The 22,156-nt window shown below is 41.5% G+C and overlaps 1 protein-coding gene across 5 annotated transcripts in view; it reads right to left on the reverse strand.

Moving 5' to 3' along the window:
- PPP2R5E (protein phosphatase 2 regulatory subunit B'epsilon) overlaps positions 1-22,156 on the reverse strand; it is a 170,815-nt gene that overhangs the window by 136,279 nt on the left and 12,380 nt on the right. For 2 of the 5 annotated variants that reach the window (XM_055097683.1, XM_055097680.1), the window contains exon 1: positions 1,532-1,625. The exons of the other annotated variants lie outside the window; for them this stretch is intronic. The gene's annotated coding sequence lies outside the window, so the exon portion shown is untranslated. Of the gene's footprint in view, positions 1-1,531; positions 1,626-22,156 lie in introns of those variants that run through there. 5 annotated transcript variants of the gene reach the window in all.

A 22,156-nucleotide genomic window follows, 5' to 3' on the forward strand; every position in this document is an offset into this window, starting at 1 on the left:
AGAGAGAAAATAATATGTGTTGGCAAAGATGTAGAGAAATTAAATCCCTCATACCTTCCTAGTGGGGATGTAAAATGGTGGAGCTGCTGTGGAAAACGGTTTGGCAATATCTCAGAAAGTTAAAACAGAGTTACCAAATGACCCAGCAATCCCACTCCCAGGTATAATATTTACCCAAGGTAACTGAAAGTATGTCCACTAAAATCGTACATGAATGTTCATAACAGCATTATCCATAATAGCCAAAAAGCAGAAACAACCCAAATGTTCATCAACTGATAAATGGATTTTTAAAATGTGGCACAATGGAATATTATTCAGCCACAAAAAGGAATGAAGTGCTGACACATGCGACAACATGGAGGAACCTTGAAAACCTGGCCTCAAGTGATCCCCCACCTCAGCCTCCCAAAGTGCTGAGGTTACAGGTGTGAGCCACAGCACCCAGCCTGGGACAAGAGTATTAAATGCACCCATTACCTCCTATCCCAGGCCACTGCTGCAGGGGGCACAAGGGAGGATCTCAGTAGCCTGGGTAAGTAGTGAGCACTAAAGGACCATCAGTGGGCCTTCAAAAACTCACAAGTTGCCTTACAGAAAGGATATGGGGCCTTAAAGGCCTAGAAGCAGCAATGAGGGAATACCAACTGCCTACCTGCTGTGAGTACAAGGCCCCTTCTAAAGACCTCTATCTTTCCTGGCATCCAACTACCCTAACTGTTAATTACCTTGCTCCTGGATTAATCTCAGAAGGGCAGTGTGGGTTCCTTTTAGAAGCCATGAGATAAACATGGCACTTTTCCCTTGGTACGATTAACTTTACTAAAAATACCAGTGTTTAGAATGAAAAGAAACAAATAGATTATGAAATGCAAAAATCTCTGAATTTTTAAAGTAAAAAAAAAAAACAAGACTTAAAAATAACTGCAGCAAGGGTAATTCTCTTTTTTTTTTTTTTTTTTTTTTTTTTTGAGACGGAGTCTTGTTCTGTCGCCCAGGCTGGAGTGCAGTGGCGTGATCTCAGCTCACTGCAAGCTCCGCCTCCCAGGTTCACACCATTCTCCTGCCTCAGCCTCCCAAGTATCTGGGACTACAGGCGCCCGCCACCACTCGGCCAATTTTTTGTATTTTTTAGTAGAGACGGGGTTTCACCATGTTAGCCAGGCTGGTCTCCATCTCCTGACCTTGTGATCCGCCCACCTCGGCCTCCCAAAGTGCTGGGATTACAGGCGTGAGCCACCGCAACCGGCCCCAGCAAGGGTAATTCTCTTATGCCTAGGGGCACTTGATTAGATAAGTTTGAGAAGCCTGACCCTAGGGATTTATCATAAATCCCCTTCCGGAGCCTCAGTTTGTATGATTCCCCTTTGTAGAGATCCAGCTTGAGTGGCACCTAATGCCTTTGGGATCCAATGTAATAGCCTGATCCAAGCCCATAAACCCTCACTCCACCCTCCTTCCCACCCCCACACACACTTCTACACACACAAGTGTTCTCTTCCAGCCCCTGCAGCTCTCAGGCCCCCATTACCAAGTGTGTGCTCTTCCCTCCTCGCACACCTCACACACCTCTTTGGAGCCACTATGCACACAAATGCTTTCCTCTCTAGACCACGCGGCTCACTTGTTTACCCCAATGCTATGGCAACCCCCTCCCTCTGCCTGTCACTCTTTGTTCTGTCACTCTCACAAAACAACTGCATATATTCGCTAGTTTCATAGGGACCACAATGGCACATAAAACTGTGTCCTGGGTGCCCATTTAAGCCCTTCTGGTATCATTTTCCTGAATTCTTCAGAAAATATGCCTTCTATATATATTAGCTAACATTTCCTGAGCATCTACAATAAGCCTTTCCCATATATCACTGCATTGAATCCTTACAACTGTAAGGTATGAGCCCTCTCAATATTCCCCTTTTTACCACCAAGGAAACTGAGGTATAGAGAGATTAAATAACTTATCTAAGATCACTCCAATAGTAAACGGCAAAACTGGACTGAAGTCCTAACTTGTCTTCCCCAAAAGGGGATGTTCTTAACCCTTCCTCTCGTAAGAAGCCAGAGTCCAGAAGAGACCCACAATCCTGACTGTCATTATCAGCACCCTCTTTCCACTAAATATTTAAAGCTCTCTCTTGCTTTGCCTTCCAGCTTTCTAATTCAACCAGCTTTGGGGCAGCAAAACATAAATTTCCACTTCTGGAATGGGAGACATCTCCAGTGAAAGTTACCTTAAGGTCCAGAAGAAGCCAGGCAGAGAAATCACATGTCTCAGCTTTTCCACTGCAAAATTTCTATTTTATACTTGAAGAATGTGATTCTAATCAAGTACAAGTTAATCTGCACCTGAACATCTTCAGGTCCATTAATATAAAATCAGTAACTTTTTCAAATCAAAGGTTTCAAGAAATTAGATTTATCTGGTTCTTTAGCCTTCAAAGTCTGAGTCAAATAACTCTTACACAGACTTTGCTGCTTAAAATCCTTCACTTCTTCTCTAGGCCTGTGTAGACTGCAAATATTTCCATTACAGTTGCTTATGGGACTCGTACCCCAGTTGTATTAGTCTATGACATGCGCTATAATTTAAAAATCATAGAATTACCTTTATTTTAAAATATCCTTTTTTTTTTTTTTTTTTTTTGAAACAGGGTCTTGCTCTATCACCCAGGCTGGAGTGCAGTGGCGCGATCTCGGCTCACTGCAACTTCTGCCTCCAGGTTCAAGCGATTCTCGTGCCTTGGCCTCCCAAAGTGCTGGGATTACAGGCCTCGTGAGTCGCTGGGCCAGGCCTAATTTTAAATATTCTGTGCATCAGATATTTCACTACACCAGACTGCCCCTCCTCCTACTCATTCTCATCTCATCTCATTATTCCAAATGTTAGAGGTTTGACTATATGTTACAAACACACACCTGCAAATGGAGTCAATGCCTGTGGACTAACAGAACCCATATTCAAAGCCTGAGAATCAGCTATGGGAAAGTCATCTGAGAGACAAATTATACTTGAAGGACAGCAACTCTATCCCTGAGTTAGCTAACGCTCAGCAGTAAGTCTGGCCCACTGGGACCTGAGCAATTTGGTACGTAGATCTGAGTATAATAAGGGTTGGGAGCTTGCAGGAATTTCAAGAGTACACAAAGAAGGCATCAACACCACTACCTGAGCATCCATGCCTAAGTAAAAAGTGTTTGCTCCATGTGCCACCCTCTTCAAAAAAACAAACATATGAATACTCATATTTATGTAAACCATAAGCATACAATGATTATATATTTAAATCCATGAAGATGGGTATTTATAAAGAAAAATGACCACAAAGTCATCAAATTAAAATTCTGTTGGCAAAAAGGGATAGGATGAAACTTTCCTTAAATATCACAACACCGGTCCAGCTGAGCATCAACGAATAGGAGGAAACCAGCTGCCTCCAGCCCAACAACAATGGGACACAGACCTCACCTCACTTCTAGGGAAGAGTCACCACTAAGACCAGGTGATGAATGTCACTGGACAGTGATTCTGCTGAGGCTTAGGTGGCATACACCCTGCACCAGGCACTGTTCTAGGCATTGGGGATAAACAGCAAACAAAATACTCAAGGTCACTGCCCTCATGGAGCATGCAGTCTAACTGAAGGGGATAGAAAATAAACAATTGTCAGGTGGTGATAAGTGCTAAGGAATAAAATACAGCAAGCCAGAGACTGGTAAGCAAGAATGTTATTTTATGTAGTGTATCATTGACAGCCTCTCTGAGAAGGTGACATATAAACAGAGACCTTAAAGAAGTAAAGAAAGGAGACACGCTGAGTATCCGGTAGAGAAAACCACAAATGCAAAGCCCTACGGCCTGTTAGTGTGTTTGAGAAACAGCAAAGAGGGAGTGTGGCTAAGAGCAGTGAGTTACGATGCGGTCAAAGAAAGAGCCACATCATGTAAAGTTTTGTAGCCTCAGAAAGTAATCTAAATTTTATTCTGAATGAAATGAGAAGCCAGTGGAAGGTTTTGAACAGAGAAGTGACATAATCCGACTTCTGTTTTTAAAAGCTTGCTCTGGCTGCTGTGTAGAACACACGTGAAAAGGTGGAAGCAGCAGGGAACCTGTTGGGAGGCAAAAGATGATAGTGGTTTGGACTAGGAAGTAGCAAAGGAGGCAGAGAAGATAGTGAGAAGTGGTTGGATTCTAGACATATTTCAAAATAAAGACAGTATCCATTGAACCAAGGTGGGAAGTCCCAAGTACATTTATGGCAGATTGCAGAAATGGCCACAAATTCTTTCCCTCCTTGTGTTCATGCCACTGCAGTATAATTTTATAGCTCCTCCCACAAAGAGGTAGTCTTTCTCCATCCTTGGAATTTTAGCTGGACTTGTAACTCACTTTGGCCAATGGGACAACAGCAAACATGATGCAGAGATTTGAAAAGTTGTTAAGCATTTGCATTTGCCCTCTCTTACTGCTTTAGAGAACCCCAGAAGCCACCAAGTGGAGAAGCCCAGGCTTTAGAGAACCCCACAAGCCACCATGTGGAGAAGCCCAGGCTAACCTGCTGGAAGATGAGACTCACAAAGCCCAGGCATCCCTGTAGCCCTTGCCAACCGTCATATATGTGAGTGAGACTATCCATCTGACGGGATGTTCATGAGTGAGCTCAGAGGAGAAGAGAACCATCACACAGCTGAGCCCAGCTTAAATTGCCAAACCACAAAATGGTGAACTAAATAAATGCCTGTTGTTTTAAGCCACCAAGTTTTGGAGTGGTTTGTTGAGCAGCAAAAGCTGATTCAAAATCTATTTATCCCCCAAATTCAATGCAAGCCACCTAACAGCATTATATAAAAGGCAAAATTTCAATTCTAAAGTAAACTGACATAGAATGGGTATGGTGTTGATGAGCTGATTAGAAAAGGAAAGAGCACAAGTCATAAATCACCGTGTAGCTCATTAAAATGTGGTATGATAGAGAGCTGAGTTCTCTGTGCAAAAAATTACCAAGATAAGAATCTCAGCTGGGTGTGGTGGCTCACGTCTATAATCCCAGCACTTTGGGAGGCCGAGGTGAGTGGATCACATGAGGTTAGGAGTTTGAGACCAGCCTGGCCAACATGGTGAAACCCCATCTCTAAGATACAAAAAATTAGCCGGGCGTGGTGGCGCACCCCTGTAATCCCAGCTACTCAGGAGGCTGAGGCAGGAGAATCGCCTGAACCTGGAAGGCAGAGGTTGCAGTGAGCTGAGATCGTGCCACTGCACTCCAGCCTGGATGACAGAGCGAGACTCTGTGGTAAAAAAAAAAAAAAAAAAAGAATCTCAGAACACTGAAAATAAAAGATTTCACACCAATACAATTTATCTTTTCAATGTCCCACACACTATTTTTGAAAATTACTAAGTACTTTACCCTCTTGCCAAACATCAAAAATAATATGCTCTTTCAAGATCATCTAGATAGAGGAACAGTTACGCTCTTTCCTTATAGAAAAGAAACCAAGCTGCACTTCTCTTCCTTAGCAGATACAGATAGATGGGTAGAGATAGATGATGGGTGGATGGAAGGATAGAAGGACAAACATACATACCACAAATAATACTTAAGAGTAAAAGCATTTATGCTGTATTGAAAGTCTCTGGTAGACTCTGTAAGTGATCATACAAAGGCTTAATGTGATGATCACCAATGTTTATAGATATCATTTTTCTTCTCAGTAGTTGTTACTTTCTATTAATTGGAAAGGCAGATTTGAGACACATAACTACCCTTCTGTTTTTAATTAATTTTTTTAATGTTAAGATAGAAAGTGAAACCTTCCATTCCTATTCCCCAAAGATGACCAGTGTTAAGTTTCCTCGTATCTCCTTCTAGGCCATTTCTCTTTTCCAAATTAATTGTTGTTACTTATAATAACTAATGTAATATAAAGAATAAAAAAATTTTAAAAACAAAGTTAATTGTCACATACTGTAATTTTGAAAACTAAAACATATCTTCCAAGCTACCTCTATAAATTAAGTAGAATCCTCCCTACCTATAAATGTTCTGTCACAAGCTTTCCAAACTCTGTAAAAACCTAACATTAGTATTATATATTGAGTTTTAAACAACTAGTATGAAGATGGCTTGATTTCTGAAACATCTCATCACCTATCACCAAAGAGAACCAACAGCAGCAGTGGAAAACCCCATTCTCCACCCCCCTACCCCCCACCAAGAAAACAACAACAACAACAACCAAAAAAACCCAGCTATTTAATGGCTGGGGGGAAAAAATTACCTTTTTTGGAACTGAAATAGAAACTGTTTGGATGGTTAAATGAAACCACTCACTAGAGTTTATAGGCCTAGTTTATACTTGACATGTGGAAATGAGTCTTCAGGAAGAAAGAAAATTCCTGAAGATGGATACTGATTATCTCTGTTTCTGAAGATACACTCACCAAAGAAAGGCCCCTCAGGATCATGCACTGGTGTATTCAAAATACACACTGCATCGCCCTCAAGTAAAAAGGACAAGGATAGACTAAGTCTTATCAAATTATGCCCAGCAAAATGAAGAACTTGGAAAATGAGGTTCCGGTAAAAGAAAATCTCCCCTCAAATACTGTACAATCTTCCAAAAATATGAACCACTCACTAAGTGTGCTTCTCATGTTACATAAAACTTTGGAAAACCACATCAAATCCTGTTACCTCTTAATTATACACACTAATGAAGGGATAAAAACATGGAGAACCTAAAATTCACTTCCTGCATATTAAAAAAAAATGAACAGATTATAGAGCTTGGGAGGCAGGGGATAGAGGTGGGGAGGGGTTCCTGCAACAACAAACAGAAATTTTCCTTTCTAATTGTTTACTTAAAGTTAGAATTAAAATAAGCTTTTTATATTTCCTGAACACACATCAAACAAAAATAAAGAGAGCCTGGGTGTCCATCTGAGTGGAAGGGAAACTACACAGAAGACCAGAGGAGAAACTTATATAGCGCTTATCTTTCATTAATTGTGATGAGCCAGAACTGGGGCCTCTGAGCTGATATGAATCCCTATAAGGCAAGAGGGGCCAGGGTAAGAGAAAGGACTAGAATATCACACTCTCTCCCACAGCTCACTCTTCCACTTGCACATCCCCCAGACACAAAGGTACTATGCTCTTTAGGTCCTGGGCTCCAGCCCAATGTTTTCTATGGCATATTTCAAGGAGAGCTGCAAAGTGCCAGGTTAATGCCAGCAGCAATTCTTGTGAACCAGCAAATGTCTGTCCAGTCTAAGCCCCAGATATGACAGGAAACTGAGTTTGTTTTATTGTCAAGACTGCACCAAAAGTCACTTAATGTTTGTATACTATTTCCGCTCTCCAAATCTAATCAAATAAATACTACCCAATAAATTTAGACCCCACTAAATCTTTATATCTGAATATCATATTTATTCATTCAATAAACACTTATTCCACACCTCCTACATGCCAGACACTGCCAGCTCTCAGTCACAATTGAAAAGATTGATAATAAAACCAGAAAAGGAACCTTATGCCCAGAGTCTTTCAAAGCATTTGGCCACCTTTGATACTCATGGGTCTTTCACAGACTATGCTCTGTCCAAAGCAACACCTTTCCTGCTAACCACAGCAAGCCATAATCATAAATCTCTACCTTTAAAACTATGTTCAGTTTATTATACTACATTACACAAAAACTCTCTTCATTAAAAAAAAAAGAGAGAGACTCTCTAGAAGAATATTTAAGATGCAAACCAGAAAAGAAAAAGTAATGAGTAAGAAGCGATACTATAGTAAGAATCAGCACTGTTTTAAATACACAAAGAATTCCTTTCCTGCCTGAAAGGAGGGTTTCCCTCAGCAGGTACTCTAAGCAGCGAAGATGAGAGGGGGCACTATCCTAGACAGCAAGAATACAATCGTAAATGGACATGGAATATTGACCATTTCCCTGACCTCAAAGATGGAAATATCATGACAACTGTCAATTACCAAGTGCCTATCATGTGTTAGCTGCTACTCTAGGCATTTCACATATATCACCTCTAAAATGAATCCTGCAAGGTAGACGATATTATCACCACTTTACAGATAAGCAAACAGAGGCTGTGAGGTCATCTGTCCAAAGTCACCCAGCTCACAAGGAAAATTCACTAAAATTCTAAGATTTCTGCCTAGCTCCCAAACCTATCCCTCTTTTCATAACTCTACCCTGCTGAACATGCAATATCTCTGTGTCTTTATCTTCAGTCTCCCTAGCTTCCCATGCCACTTCTGTATTTCTGACCTGGCCATACCTCCGTACAACCCTAAGCAAGCCCACCTGCAAAACTACTTAGAGAGGGGAAAAAAGAAGAAAAAAATAAATGTCAAAAATGTTAACAGATGGGAGAAAATAAACAACTATACGGGACACTATCTCAAGCTTCAATAAAGTTGAAGTCAAACAGTATACACAACTGAAATACCCTCCTCTGATTGAAGCTTTCACTTCAGAGTCTTTGAGAATTATTCAAATTATTTAGAATAAAAAGTAAGAACTCGAGGTAGAATAGAAACTTCAGCATCTACCAAGTCAAGAAGATAACTTGGAAAACAATTCTGACTGACATTCCAATTTAATCACACTTACTGAATTCTGCACTGTCAGTGATTTCTTGGAGCCTTGGTTTCCCTCATTATATACCTACTTCAAATACACAAAATGTTGTTTTTGTGAACATTATCATTCACAGACACTTTTTGTTTTTTGAGTCAGAGTCTCACTCTGTAGCCCAGACTGGTGTGATCTTGGCTCACTGCAACCTCCGCCTCCCGGATTCAAACAATTCTCCTGCCTCAGCCTCCCGAGTAGCTGGGATTACAGGTGCCTGCCACCATGCCTGGCTAATTTTTCTATTTTTAGTAGAAATGGGGTTTCACCATGTTGGCCAGGCTGGTCTCGAACTCCTGACCTCGTGATCCACCTGCCTTGGCCTCCCAAAGTGCTGGGATTACAGGTGTGAGCCACTGTACCCAGTAATAGTCACTTATTTTCTTTTATTTTTATTTTACTTTTTTTTTTTTTTTTTTGAGAAAGAGTCTTGCTCTGTCGCCCAGGCTGGAGTGCAGTGGTGCAATCTTGGCTCACTGCAAGCTCTGCCTCCTAGGTTCACGCCATCCTCCTGCCTCAGCCTCCCAAGTAGCTGGGACTACAAGCGCCCGCCACCACGCCTGGCTAGTTTTTTGTATTTTTAGTAGAGATGGGCTTTCACCATGTTAGCCAGGATGGTCTCGATCTCCTGACCTTGTGATCCGCCCACCTCCGCCTCCTAAAGTGCTGGGATTACAGGCATGAGCCACCACACCCGGCATAGCCACTTATTTTATTTAAATTATTTATGAAAGGAAAATTCCACAAGGGTGAATACATTTTCTTATCTCAACAGAAACTGAAGACATGTCAATGACCACCTTCATTATCTTGAGATAAGAATGAGAAATGAGTGTTTTGGACACTGTAATAACCACAACTTCCCATGAGGAAGAAAAAGAAAAAAATCTAAGAATAAAGACTAAATATAGGTTTCATTGCTAATCAAAATTGCATGCGTGCAACAAATCCATAATTTCAGTTCATAAAAATAGCTTTAAGTAAAAGTTCACAGATGAAGAAAAAATGTTTAACACAACATGAAATTCACATTCTAAGCCACCTGCTGCAAAGATACTTTCACAAAACTCCTAGCAACTTCTTTGGATCTTGTTTAGAAGACTTTTAGATGCTCCCACTGAATGAAAGGTGTTAGGTTAATAGCGATTTCCTATCTGTCCACGTATCATCAATGTATTTCCAACATTTGGCAACCACCACCAATCCCGATGTTTCACAGGCAAGATACCAAGATCATCACACACATCCAATTCCCCAATCTCCAACCTCCCCATCTCAACACACACCAGCTGGGAAGACAGGTGAACACAATGCTTTCACATCTGTCATAGAGCAAAGCAGCTCATATTTGGCTAGGCTAATCCTTCGGTTCAGTAATGTACTAACTTTGACAGCTTCCAAATGTTACTTCACTCAAAAATTCTTTCTGAATGCTTTTTAGAGCTCAATAGCAAACCTAATATATAATATATAGTGATATATTGTTTTGCTTAAACAATTTAGTCTACGGATGAACTAAATAGATTTTTAGAAACAAACACTCACTTCCCTAAACGTAGCATACAAAGAGATCAGCTTTATAGGATCCACTTGAAACCCAAGTCTTATGACTCAAAAAATATGTATTATTTAAGAGGCAGAGAACTGGTCAACTATCCTTGCATCTGTGGGCACAAATGAGTATCAATTGTTAACTATGACACCCTGAGGTGGTGAAATTATGTTATGACAGTACATAATTATTACCAGCCTTGCTTAAAAAAAAAAAAAATAAAAATAGGATATCCTCCTAGTCAAGTAATGTAGGTGTAGTGCCCTACATTAACACACAAATGAAAAAGAATATTCCATTAAGTAAAACTGTGAAGAAACATAATTTCACCAAGAATATTTTGATATTAAATATAGATTTGGGCCCACAGGAATGCACACTGTCTTGACTAGCCATGAAATGACTAAAAACACTTTGAAATTCATTAACTATTTAGGTACAAGAGTGGTCATTTAAGCACTGACTATCAAAAACCCCAAACTCCACAGTCCTTTATTTATTTTGTTAGACCCTGTCAGGTCAGAGTCTGACATAATCATGGATGATGCTTTCTTCCTTACGTAAACCATCACAAATCCAGTTTCGCTTCAAGCACTGGTACTGAAAAGCACTCACTCCACTCAATTTTCACCACCCACAAAATGCAGTGCAGATAATTCTCAATAATTTAAATTATAATAGCTCAGGAAAATTTAAAATTAGAAAGTGACAAGGAGGTGGATTCAATTTTTAACTTCATTCAATTTGTCAAATTTGAAATACTTTCAATTATTTATTTTTCCAGTCTTCACAGTAACCATAACACCACCGATGTTAATTGCTTCACCTAACTGCGGTTTTACTGTTGCTTGCATTCTCATTTAATGAACTTCAGTTGGTACTGACAATAATTCTAGATCTAATCTTCTAAACTTCTATTCTCTTAATGAATTAATTCTATTGCATTATGTTCCCCACTATTCCAAGCAGTAGTTCATAAAATAGGGAATTAAAACACATAAAAACTTAAGATTGTGTACTTTAATAACACAGTGGCATCCATAGAACATATAGCTGAGCCTACATATAGATTTTATTTTATTAATTTTATTTTTTAGAGACAGGATCTCACTCTGTCACCCAGGCTGTGTTGCAGTGATGCAATCACAGCTCACTGCAGCCTCGAACTCCTGGCCTTAAGCAATCCTCCTGCCTCAGTCTCCCAAAGCACTGGGATTACAAGCATAAGCCAACATTCCTGGCCCAGATTTTTTTTTTTGTTTATTTATTGGTCTCACTCTGTCACCCAGTCTGGAGTGCAGTGGTGCAATCATGGTTAACTGCAGCCTCAAACTCCTGGGTTCAAGGGATCCTCCTGCCTTAGCCTCTGGAGTAGCTGGGACTACAGGCATACATCACCATGCCAGGCTAATTTTTTTTTTCTTCTGTAGAGACAGGGATCTCACTCTGCTGCCCAGGTTGGTCTCAAGCTCCTGGCCTCAAGAGATCCTCCCGTCTCAGCCTCCCAAATCACTGTAATTACAGGGGTGAGCCACAGTGCCCACACAGATTTTATTTACAGTTTTTCTTTAAGAGACTTGATGTTTTTTTGTTGTACATTTCATTTTTATGGTCTAAAAGTAAATTAGCAATATTATTAAAAGGCAAGCAATGAAGTGACTTGTCTGCATGGAAACCACAATATCATAAAATACAATAAGCACAATGTTACCATGACAAGAGAACTTTTTAAAATTCCAACTCCAACAATAAGACTACCTCAAAGTAATCTTCCATCATAATGCTATTATAAATAATCACATGGAAAAATAAAAGTATAATATAAGAATATGCAGGCTGCTCTGCCTACAGAGTAGCCATTCTTTTATTCCTTTACTTTCTTAATAAACTTGCTTTCACTTAAAAAAATAAAAATAAAAAAATAAAAAAAATAAAAGAGGCCAGGCGCAGTGGCTCATGCCTGTAATCCCAACACTTTGGGAGGCCAAGACAGGCAGATCATCTGAGGTCGGGAGTTCGAGACCAGCCTAACATGGAGAAACCCCGTCTCTACTAAAAATACAAAATTAGCCAGGCGTGGTGGCACATGCCTGTAGTCCCAGCTACTTGGGAGGCTGAGGCAGAAGAATCGCTTGAACCTGGGAGGCAGAGGTTGCAGTGAGCCAAGATCGTGCCATTGCACTCCAGGCTGGGCAACAAGAGCGAGACTCTGTCTCAAAAAAAAAGAAAAAAATACATAAACATGAGGGGAAAATATTATTCCTTATGACTGGGTAGGGGATCTAGAGGTGATTTATATATTCTGTGGTTGTATATTTGAGGGTGTATAAATGTTCTTGGGATCAAGGACAAACTCTTTTTTTTTCTCTTGAGACAGAGTCTTGTTCTGTCACCCAGGCTGGAGTGCAGTGGTACGATCTCTGCTCAATGCAACCTCTGCCTCCCGGGTTCAAGGGATTCTCTCCCCGAGTAGCTGGGATTACAGGCACATACCACCATGCCCAGCTAATTTTTTTTTTTTTTTTGTATTTTTAGTGGAGACAGGGTTTCACCGTGTTGGCCAGGGGGGTCTCGAACTCCTGACCTCAGGTGATCTACCCACCTCGGCCTCTCAAAGTGCTGGGATGACAGGCATGAGCCACCATGCCTGGCCTAAGGACAAACTCTCTTTTTTTTTTTTTTGAGACAGAGTTGCTCTGTTGCCCAGGCTGGAGTGCAGCGGCACAATCTCGGCTTACTGCAACTTCCGCTTCTTGGATTCAAGCAATTCTCCTGCCTCAGCCTCCCAAGTAGCTGGGATTACAGGCATGTGCCACCATGTCCGGCTAATTTTTGTATTTTTAGTAAAGATGGGGTTTCACCATGTTGGTCAGGCTGGTCTCGAACTCCTGACCTCGTGATCCGCCCGCCTCGGCCTCCCAAAGTGCTGGGATTACAGGTGTGAGCCACCACGCCTAGCTCCTACGGACAAACTCTTAATTCAGTCTTGAGGATTTGGCCCCAGAAAACCTTAATAGCCCATCCAGTCTCTGATCTCTAGCTACAACATTTTTTGAGACGGAGTCTCGCTCTGTCGCCCAGGCTGGAGTGCAGTGGCGCAATCTCAGCTCACTGCAAACTCCGCCTCCCGGGTTCACGCCATTCTCCCGCCTCAGCCTCTGGAGTAGCTGGGACTACTGGCACCCGCCACCACGCCCAGCTAATTTTTTGCATTTTTAGTAGAGATGGGGTTTCACCGTGCTAGCCAGGATGGTCTCGATCTTCTGACCTCATGATCCGCCCGCCTTGGCCTCCCAAAGTGCTGGGATTACAGGTGTAAGCCACCGCGCCCAGCCAAGAAGAACCTTATCAACCTGCCTGCCCTGTCTTCTTCTCTCAGCATAATCGCTTCCTCTGAGAAACCTTCCCTGAATGGCCACCCTATTTCTCCAAAAGCACTTGCCATTGTTGGAATTCTATCTTTGTCTGTTCAGGTGATTAATATCTATCTCTCCAAAAATCAGAGACCAATCCTGTTATGCTCATCACTGTATTCCCAGAACAGTGTCTGGTGTATCATATGGCTCAACAGAAATGTGTTGAATGAATGAATAAATGGACTGAACTGCATAGCCCACTGTAACAATCATAAAAATGAGAATTTAAGGCCCTTGGAGGAGACTGAGTTAGCCAGGTCCTAGGCGGACTCCTTTCATAGCTGTTTGCTTCATATACGTTTAGAAAAACACATGCGTGGCCAGGTGCAGTGGCTCACATCTGTAATCCCAGCACTTTGGGAGGCCGAGGCGGGTGGATCACGAGGTCAGCAGATTGAGACCATCCTGGCTAACATGGTGAAACCTCGTCTCTACTACAAATACAAAAAAAAAAAAAAAAAACCAATTAGCCGGGCATGGTAGCAGGTGCCTGTGGTTCCAGCTGCTTGGGAGGCTGAGACAGGAGAATGGCGTGAACCAGGGAGGCAGAGCTTGCAGTGAGCCAAGATCGCGCCACTGCACTCCAGCCTGGGCAACAGAGTGAGACTCTGTCTCAAAAAAAAGAAAAAGAAAAACACATGCATATAATGTATTTTATTCAAATCTTGCCATAATTCAAGAGTATGAATACAGTCTACCACTCCTAAGCCCAAGAGTATCTAAAGCATATACCATTTCTAGAACATCTCACTAAACCAGTACAGTTAAAATAAATCCCAGTTACTTGAACTGCCTTTTAAAATGTTAAGACATAAATCTAAATATAATACAATATAGCTCTATTCAACATAAGTTTCAGAACTTCATCTAAACTGTTTTTGATTAAAATATCTTTAAACTTTCTTAAAGTGAAATGAGCATTATTTCTAGAAGACGGGTTACTATTAAAAACACCAGTTAGTTGGCCGGGCACAGTGGCTCATGCCTGTAATCCCAGCACTTTGGGAGGCGGAGGCGGGCAGACCACAAGGTCAGGAGTTCAAGACCAGCCTGACCAACATGGAGAAATCCCGTCTCTACTAAAAATACAAAAATTAGCCAGGTGTGGTGGCACATGCCGGTAATCCCACTCAGGAGGCTGAGGCAGGAGAATCGCTTGAACCCAGGAGGCAGAGGTTGCAGTGAGCTGAGATCACGCCACTGCACTCCAGTCTGGTGAACAGAGCAAGACTCAGTCTCAAAAAAAAGAGCCCAGTTAGTTGTATCAGTTGTAGGTGGAGTTGGAGAGACAAGTGCAGATGGATGTATAGAACACCTCACAGAACAGGGAATACTGAAACTTTCTTCTACTTTAAAAAGTCCCCTGTTTCAATCTGCTTTCCAGTCCTTTTGATTTTTGCTCACAAACTGGGGGAAAACACCACTCCTTCTGATGCATGGCTATCTTCCTGAAAAATTAATTTGATGAGATAAAGATCAAAAGTAGCCTTCTTACCCTCAAAAAAACTCTTCACCTTTGCTATAAATATTCTTTCATTCAATCAAAAACAGTGTTGTGTGCTTATAATGTGTAAGGCACACAACAGCTGTGATTCCTACACTGCTAGTAGAAGACAGCCCTTAGGAGCCTGAACCTACTCCGAATTCTCACTATATTTCCTCATAAGATATGGTGGAGGAGTATGCCCTACTATTGCCAGATATTGTTTCCTGGGGGCACTTCAGTAAAAGGTTAATTCAAGTCTGTATCTCCCTTATTAGAATACAGTATTTTTCCTGAAATGGTGCCAAGTCTCAATTTGCTACATGTTCTTTTTAATGTTTTAACATTTTACTTTGAACAGTGTTCCAGGCACAAGCAGCCCTGAATTAATTAAATTAAAATTTAACATCACTGTGAGACAAAAGTCTTTCATGGTGCCTACATAACGGATGAACTTTTGCCAGATTGCTTCTCTCACAACACTGCATATTCTGAAACAAGATCCAGGTCCACAGGGCTGACTTCAAGAAAGATCAATGGCAAACAGAGAGATGAGGGAACGCATATTTATTAAGCAGCCAACCACTATTCAGGCAGTTTACCCACAATGCCTCACTTACTCTTCACAACCACCTTAGGCAGCATGAATCTCGTTTTACCAAAAGGGAAACTGAAGTTCCAAAGACGTTTAAATAACTCACCTCAGTTCATAAAGCTAAGATTATCACCTAGACTTGAACCCAGACCCTTTCCTACAATAAGTGAGTTCCCCAAAGATGGAGGGATGAGTGTTCAAGGACACCGCAGCCAGAATGCTACCAGTTTACTGAACTGTTCCTTACTATTCCATGACTGACATGACTGACATGCCTTCACCAGGACACAGCATGAGTTGCACAGGGGCCCGGGGACGCTCCTTGTGCCCAGCTCCCTGGCCTGGCCAGCCTTCTTGAGGAGCCCAGAGCCCACGGCCTGCCACACCTCTCCCCATCACCACCCACAGTGCTGCTGCAGGCCTGGCTGCTCCCCTCATTCTTCTCTTCTCTGCTTTGCTTTCTCACCACCTTCAGTCTCCTCGTAATTTTTAGAGTACTTGCAAAAACGTCTTAGTAAATCACCCCAGCACAGTATGACCAAGATTGCGGTTAGCTGTTCTCACCTGCACACATTTATGACTAACGGCCACAACAAGGAAGTTACCAGCTTTAGAGCCAGACCGGCCTAGGGTCCCACCCCTGGCTCTCTCTGCACGAGTGGGCAAGTTACTTTGCCCTCAGTTAAAAGCAAACATCGCTTGTTCTTGGTATTGGGCGTGCAGCTTAAATGAGATGCCATGTGGTACATTGCCTGGCACACCGAAAAACCAACAGACAGCTCTTCTTCACTGATTGCTAACCTAGTTCTTTACCAGCAGAAACAACCTGACTTTCTCCTCCCAAATTCTCCCAGGTCCACAGCCATTCCAGAAAAATGTTTCTTTACAGGCACACTCAATTTTATCACTGGTATTCCTATTCACCCAGCTTAATTTTTCAAATGATGCAGATCAAAATTTTCCAGCCAACCACACACTACAGTCATGTAGTAACTTCTCCCTTCAAATACCTTTTAAAATTCTATTTGGTATCAAAAAGAATCAAAAATCAGGAAAGACATACAGGAGAAGAAACCTCTAGTCATGAGAGCTCCCTTCTACAGAGAGAGATGACAAATTCTGTCTCCACTCTGAGTGAGAAAACATGCCAACCACCCAAAGCAACTGTTCCTAGCCTTTGGAGAAACTCCTTTGAGAATCTGATGAAAGCTCTACCTTTGTCCGGAAAAGTGTCAGTCTGCACAGAGATACAAAATACTCCCTGGAATTTCAAGAGGGTCAAGGGCCCTCTAAAACTCACCCACTGACCACAAGATAAGAGCCATCAACAAAGAGCCATCTGTGATACTCTTTAAACTGGTAAAATCCTCAATTCAGATTTTGTTTCCTTAAGGTGCAATAAACTTAAAAGCCTATGCAAAGACCTCAAGAAGGTACACTAAGAAAGAAGTTTCTCATTCAATTCTTCCTGTCTTTTTTTTGAGATGGAGTTTTGTTCTGTACCCAGGATGGAGTGCAGTGGTGCAATCTCAGCTCACTGCAACCTCCGCCGCATGGGTTCAAGAGATTCTCCTGCCTCAGGCTCCCAAGTAGCTGAGATTACAGGCACCTACCACCACACCTGGCTAATTTTTTTTGTATTTTTAGTAGAGATGGGGTTACACCATGTTGGCCAGGATGGTCTCGAACTCCTGACTTCAAGTGATCTGCCTGCCTCAGCCTCCCAAAGTGCTGGGATTACAGGAGTGAGCCACCATGCCTGGCCCTCTTCATGTCCTTCGCTGGTTCAAAATAAAATGCTGCAAAACTAACATGGCTCAAAACCCAAAGAGAAAGTTCTCTCTTTGAATCTAAATATCAAAACAAAGCTGTGTTCCAGACCAGTGTGTGTGCTGGGGAATGGGCAAGAGAAATGGAGGCACGAAAGTATTAGAACTCTATATCTTATTTTTCAATATCATCCTTTTTAAACATCTCTATGTTTGTATATGTTTTAATGTTGTGTAACAGGACAAATACAAGAGTGCTGAAGTTATATTCTCTGATAGAAGTAAGCAATTACAAAAACGTTTGAAGATCCTGTCCTGGGAAACAACTTTCTCTCTTTCTGTCTCTCTGTCTCTCTCTTTCTCTCTCTCTCTCAATCTTTCTCTCTTTCTGTCTCTCTGTCTCTCTTTCTCTTTCTCTCTCTCTCTCTCTCAATCTTTCTCTCTTTCTCTTTTTCTTTTTGAGACAGGGTCTCACTTTGTCACCCAAGCTGGAGTGCAGCAGCATGATCTTGGCTCACTGCTGCAGCCTTGACCTCCCGGAATCAGGTGATTCTCTCACCTTAGCCTGCAGAGTAGCTGGGACGACAGGAGCATGCCCCCACACCTGGCTAATTTTCCTATTTTTTGTAGAGACGGAGTTTTGCCATGCTTCCCAGGCTGGTCTTGAACTCCTGGGCTCAAGCGATCCTCCCACCTCAGCCTCCCAAAGTGCTAGGAAGGATTACAGGTGTGAGCTACTGCGCCCAGCCTAACAACTTCCAAATTAAGTTTACCTAGGCCGGGCACAGTGGCTCACGCCTGTAATCCCAGCACTCTGGGAGGCCAAGGCGGGCGGATCACCTGAGGTTGGCAGCTCAAGACCAGCCTGACCAACACAGTGAAACCCCATTTCTACTAAAAATACAAAATTAGTCAGTTGTGGTGGCACATGCCTGTAATCCCAGCTACTCGGGAGGCTGAGGCAGGAGAATCACTTGAACCCAGGAGGTGGGGGTTGCAGTGAGTCAAGATCAAGCCGTTGCTCTCCAGCCTGGACAACAAGAGGGAAACTCCGTCTCAAAAAAAAAGAAAGTTTATCTAATAATAATTTTACCTGGTAATGCTCCATAAATGGAATTTCCCTTGAAAATAATTACATTAGCCACTTTAAATTCTGATTCCAGAAACAAGAAATCTGTCTCAAACTGACATTAACTAAACAGTAATGCTGAGATTGTTCCATAAGAACTAGTTTCTCCTTTTTGCTTTAAAAGTATAATTCTCACAGCTGTATATACTCCATATTTTTCTTCCTTAAATGCAAAGAATCCATGTAATGTGTTAAAGGAACAAAAATCAACTAAAAGACGTTAGTAAACATTTGCCATTGTGTACTTTTTCCTATAATTATAGTAGTCAATATTCTTCAACTCATACAATGTATCTAGCACTAGGCTAAATGTTTTACCTGCCTTCTGGAATTTAATCTGACTCTATGATATGGCTTCTATTACTCTCCCAGTTTTAGAGAGAAGAAAACCAAGGCTTAGAAGTCAGCTCCTGGCCAGGTGTGGTGGCTCAATGCCTGTAATCCCAGCACTTTGAGAGGCCGAGGCGGGCGAATCACACGGTCAGGAGTTCAAGACCAGCCTGGCCAACATGGCAAAACCCCATCTATACTAAAAATACAAAAACTTAGCTGGGCGTGGTGGTGGGTGCCTGTAATCTCAGCTACTCGGGAGGCTGAGGCAGAAGAATTGCTTGAACCCGGGAGGTGGAGGTTGCAATGAGCAGAGATCGCGTCACTGCACTCCAGCCCGGGCGACAATGTAGGAAAAAAAAAAAAAAAGTCAAATGGCTTCTAATGGTGGACTCAGAATTCAAACTCAGGTATGTATGACCGCAGGGCCTACATTCTTACTGAGGGAAACTATGCTTAATTCTACTGTAACATAAAAATAAGATTCCATATAAGTTTTCAAAAAAAAAAATCTTCAAATACAAAAGGTAGAAACCATTTTTAAGTATTAAAAGAGGATGTCATCACTTGCAAACAAAAGAACTACTTTAGCCTATTCGAAATATCTAGAAACTTTACTGATCTTTTTCAAGCACTACAAAATCTAATTACTATTATGAGTCAATATTATTATAAAATGTAAGTTTTACAAATCAGAGAACATTTGCCCATAAAACTCTGCTCTGAAAGTCCATTATAATATTCAGATATGCTATTCTCTCTTAAACTATATAAAGTCTGGTGATCTGATTAGGCTATAATCAGTCCTCAAATACGCAGAACAGAGGGATTTCACTGGACTTAACGTTTTAACTTTTGTGAAATGAAAGTGATGAATTTGCAAAGTAAAAGGAATCACTCTAAGTTTTTCGTCTATAAAATCCACTCCATTCTCTCTGTATAATATACCACTTATGTTTTTAACCTGAAACATGCAGAATTACCAAAGCACAAACCCACTCAGGATTTTAATTGAACACTCAGCAATGTGATCCTTTTAAAATAAAAAGTTTTCATTAAACAAGTTTATATTTTGTGTAAATTAGAAGTTAAAATAAAATTGGCATTAAAATTTTATTTTTTAAAAATAAAATTGGCCTGGGTTTTGCAAAAAAAAATAAAGTGTTTAAATATTTATGAAGGAAAAATAAATGCCTTTATTACTTATTAGTCAACTAAGTCAACCTAAATGTGAAATAAAAATGTTCATTCATTTAGTAAGAAATATTTATTGAACGCCAATTATGTACAAGGCACTGTTCTAAGCCCTAGAGATAAGAAAAACAAGATTTCTACACAGAAGAAGATCATATTTTAATGGGGGAGGGGAGATATATCAGAGAAGTAAAATAATTAAAGATTATAAGAAACAACAGAGTAATAGAAACTTCAAACACTTTTTTTTCCAAGAGACAAGGGTCTTGCTGTCACCTAGAGCAAGCAATCCTCCTTCCTGTCTCGGCCTCCCAAGTAGCCAAGACACAGGTGCATGCTATCATTTCCAGCTAATTTTTTAATTTTCTAGTAGGAACAGGGGTCTCACTATGTTGCCCAGGTTGATCTTGAACACCTGGCCTCAGGAGATCCTCCTGCGTCCTCCCAAAGTCTGGGATTACAGGCATGAGCCACCGTGCCCAGCCAAAGACTATTTTTTTTTTCTTTTCTTTTTGAGATAGATCCGCCCACCTCAGCCTCCCAAAGTGCTGGGATTACAGGCGTGAGCCACCGCACCCAGCCCAAAGACTTTTTTTTTTTTTTTTTGACACAGAGTCTTACTCTGTCGCCCAGGCTGGAGTGCAGTGGCGCGATCTTGGCTCACTGCAAGCACCACCTCCCAGGTTCACGCCATTCTCCTGCCTCAGCCTCCCGAGTAGCTGGGACTACAGGCGCCTGCTACCACGCCCGGCTAGTTTTTTGTTTTGTTTTGTTTTGTTTTTTGTATTTTTAGTACACACGGGTTTTCACCGTGTTAGCCAGGATGGTCTCAATCTCCTGACCTCATGACCCACCAACCTCGGCCTCCCAAAGTGCTGGGATTACAGGCGTGAGCCACCGTGCCCAGCCGAAAGACTATTTTTTAAAGTCATCAAGGAAGTCCCCAAGGAGGTCCCACTGGAGCTAAAACTTGAATGATAAGAAGTTGGAGAAGAAAATTCTAGGTAGAAAAGGACCACCTCATCTTATGAGAACATTCATTTGGCACTTCAATATTTATATGCCCTGTCTTGCATATAAATATCCAGGTTACATCCTGGACGGACGCACATTATGATGAATGCTGTTTATGGCTTACAGTGTTTTATGGTAAGGGTAGATGCATATGTGCACACAGAGCAGCTAACACGATACTCAGAAAATAGTAACAACACAATTCCCATTTAGTCTAAGCCAAAAACTCTTAACTATAGAGACAGAACGTGAATGGAAGGGATGAATCTTTGAGAATCTGATGAAAGCAATCAATTCTCTCCTCCAAAAAAGAATGCAACATACACAGAAACTTTACATATAATTTTAGGAGGGTCTAGAAACCCTGAAGCCCATCCAGATATACACTGTCCCAACCAGAAATCCATGAACCCTAAGTTAAGAAATTTTTCCGTTTTTTTTTTTTTTTGAGACGGAGTTTCGCTCTTGTTGCCCAGGCTGAAGTGCAATGGTGTGATCTCAGCTCACTGCAACCTCTGCCTCCCGGATTCAAGCGATTCTCCTGCCTCAGCCTCCCGAGTAGCTGGGACTACAGGCGCGTGCCACCATGCCTGGCTAATGTTTGTATTTTTAATAGAGACGAGGTTTCACAATGTTGGCCAGGCTGGTCTCAAACTTCTGACCTCAGGTGATCTGCCCGCCTCGGCCTCCCAAAGTGCTAGGATTACAGGCATAAGTCACAACACCTGGCCAGGATTAAGTAATTAGTTCTTAATGGGATGAATATGAATGCAAGCTTCTATCCTACTTTTAAGTGATGAATATATCAGGTACACTGACTCTCAATTTCTTTTTTTTTTTTTTTTTTTTTGAGACACTCTCACTCTGTCACCCAGGCTGGAGTGCAGTGATGCAACCTGTGCCTCCCAGTTCAAGTGATTCTCCTCAGTCTCCCAAGTAGCTGGGATTACAGGTGCGCATCACCACGCCTGGCTAATTTTTTTATATTTTTAGTAGAGACGGGGTTTCACCAT

The sequence above is a fragment of the Pan paniscus genome, chromosome 15 (assembly GCF_029289425.2).
Source record: "Pan paniscus chromosome 15, NHGRI_mPanPan1-v2.0_pri, whole genome shotgun sequence".
Lineage (NCBI taxonomy): Eukaryota > Metazoa > Chordata > Mammalia > Primates > Hominidae > Pan > Pan paniscus.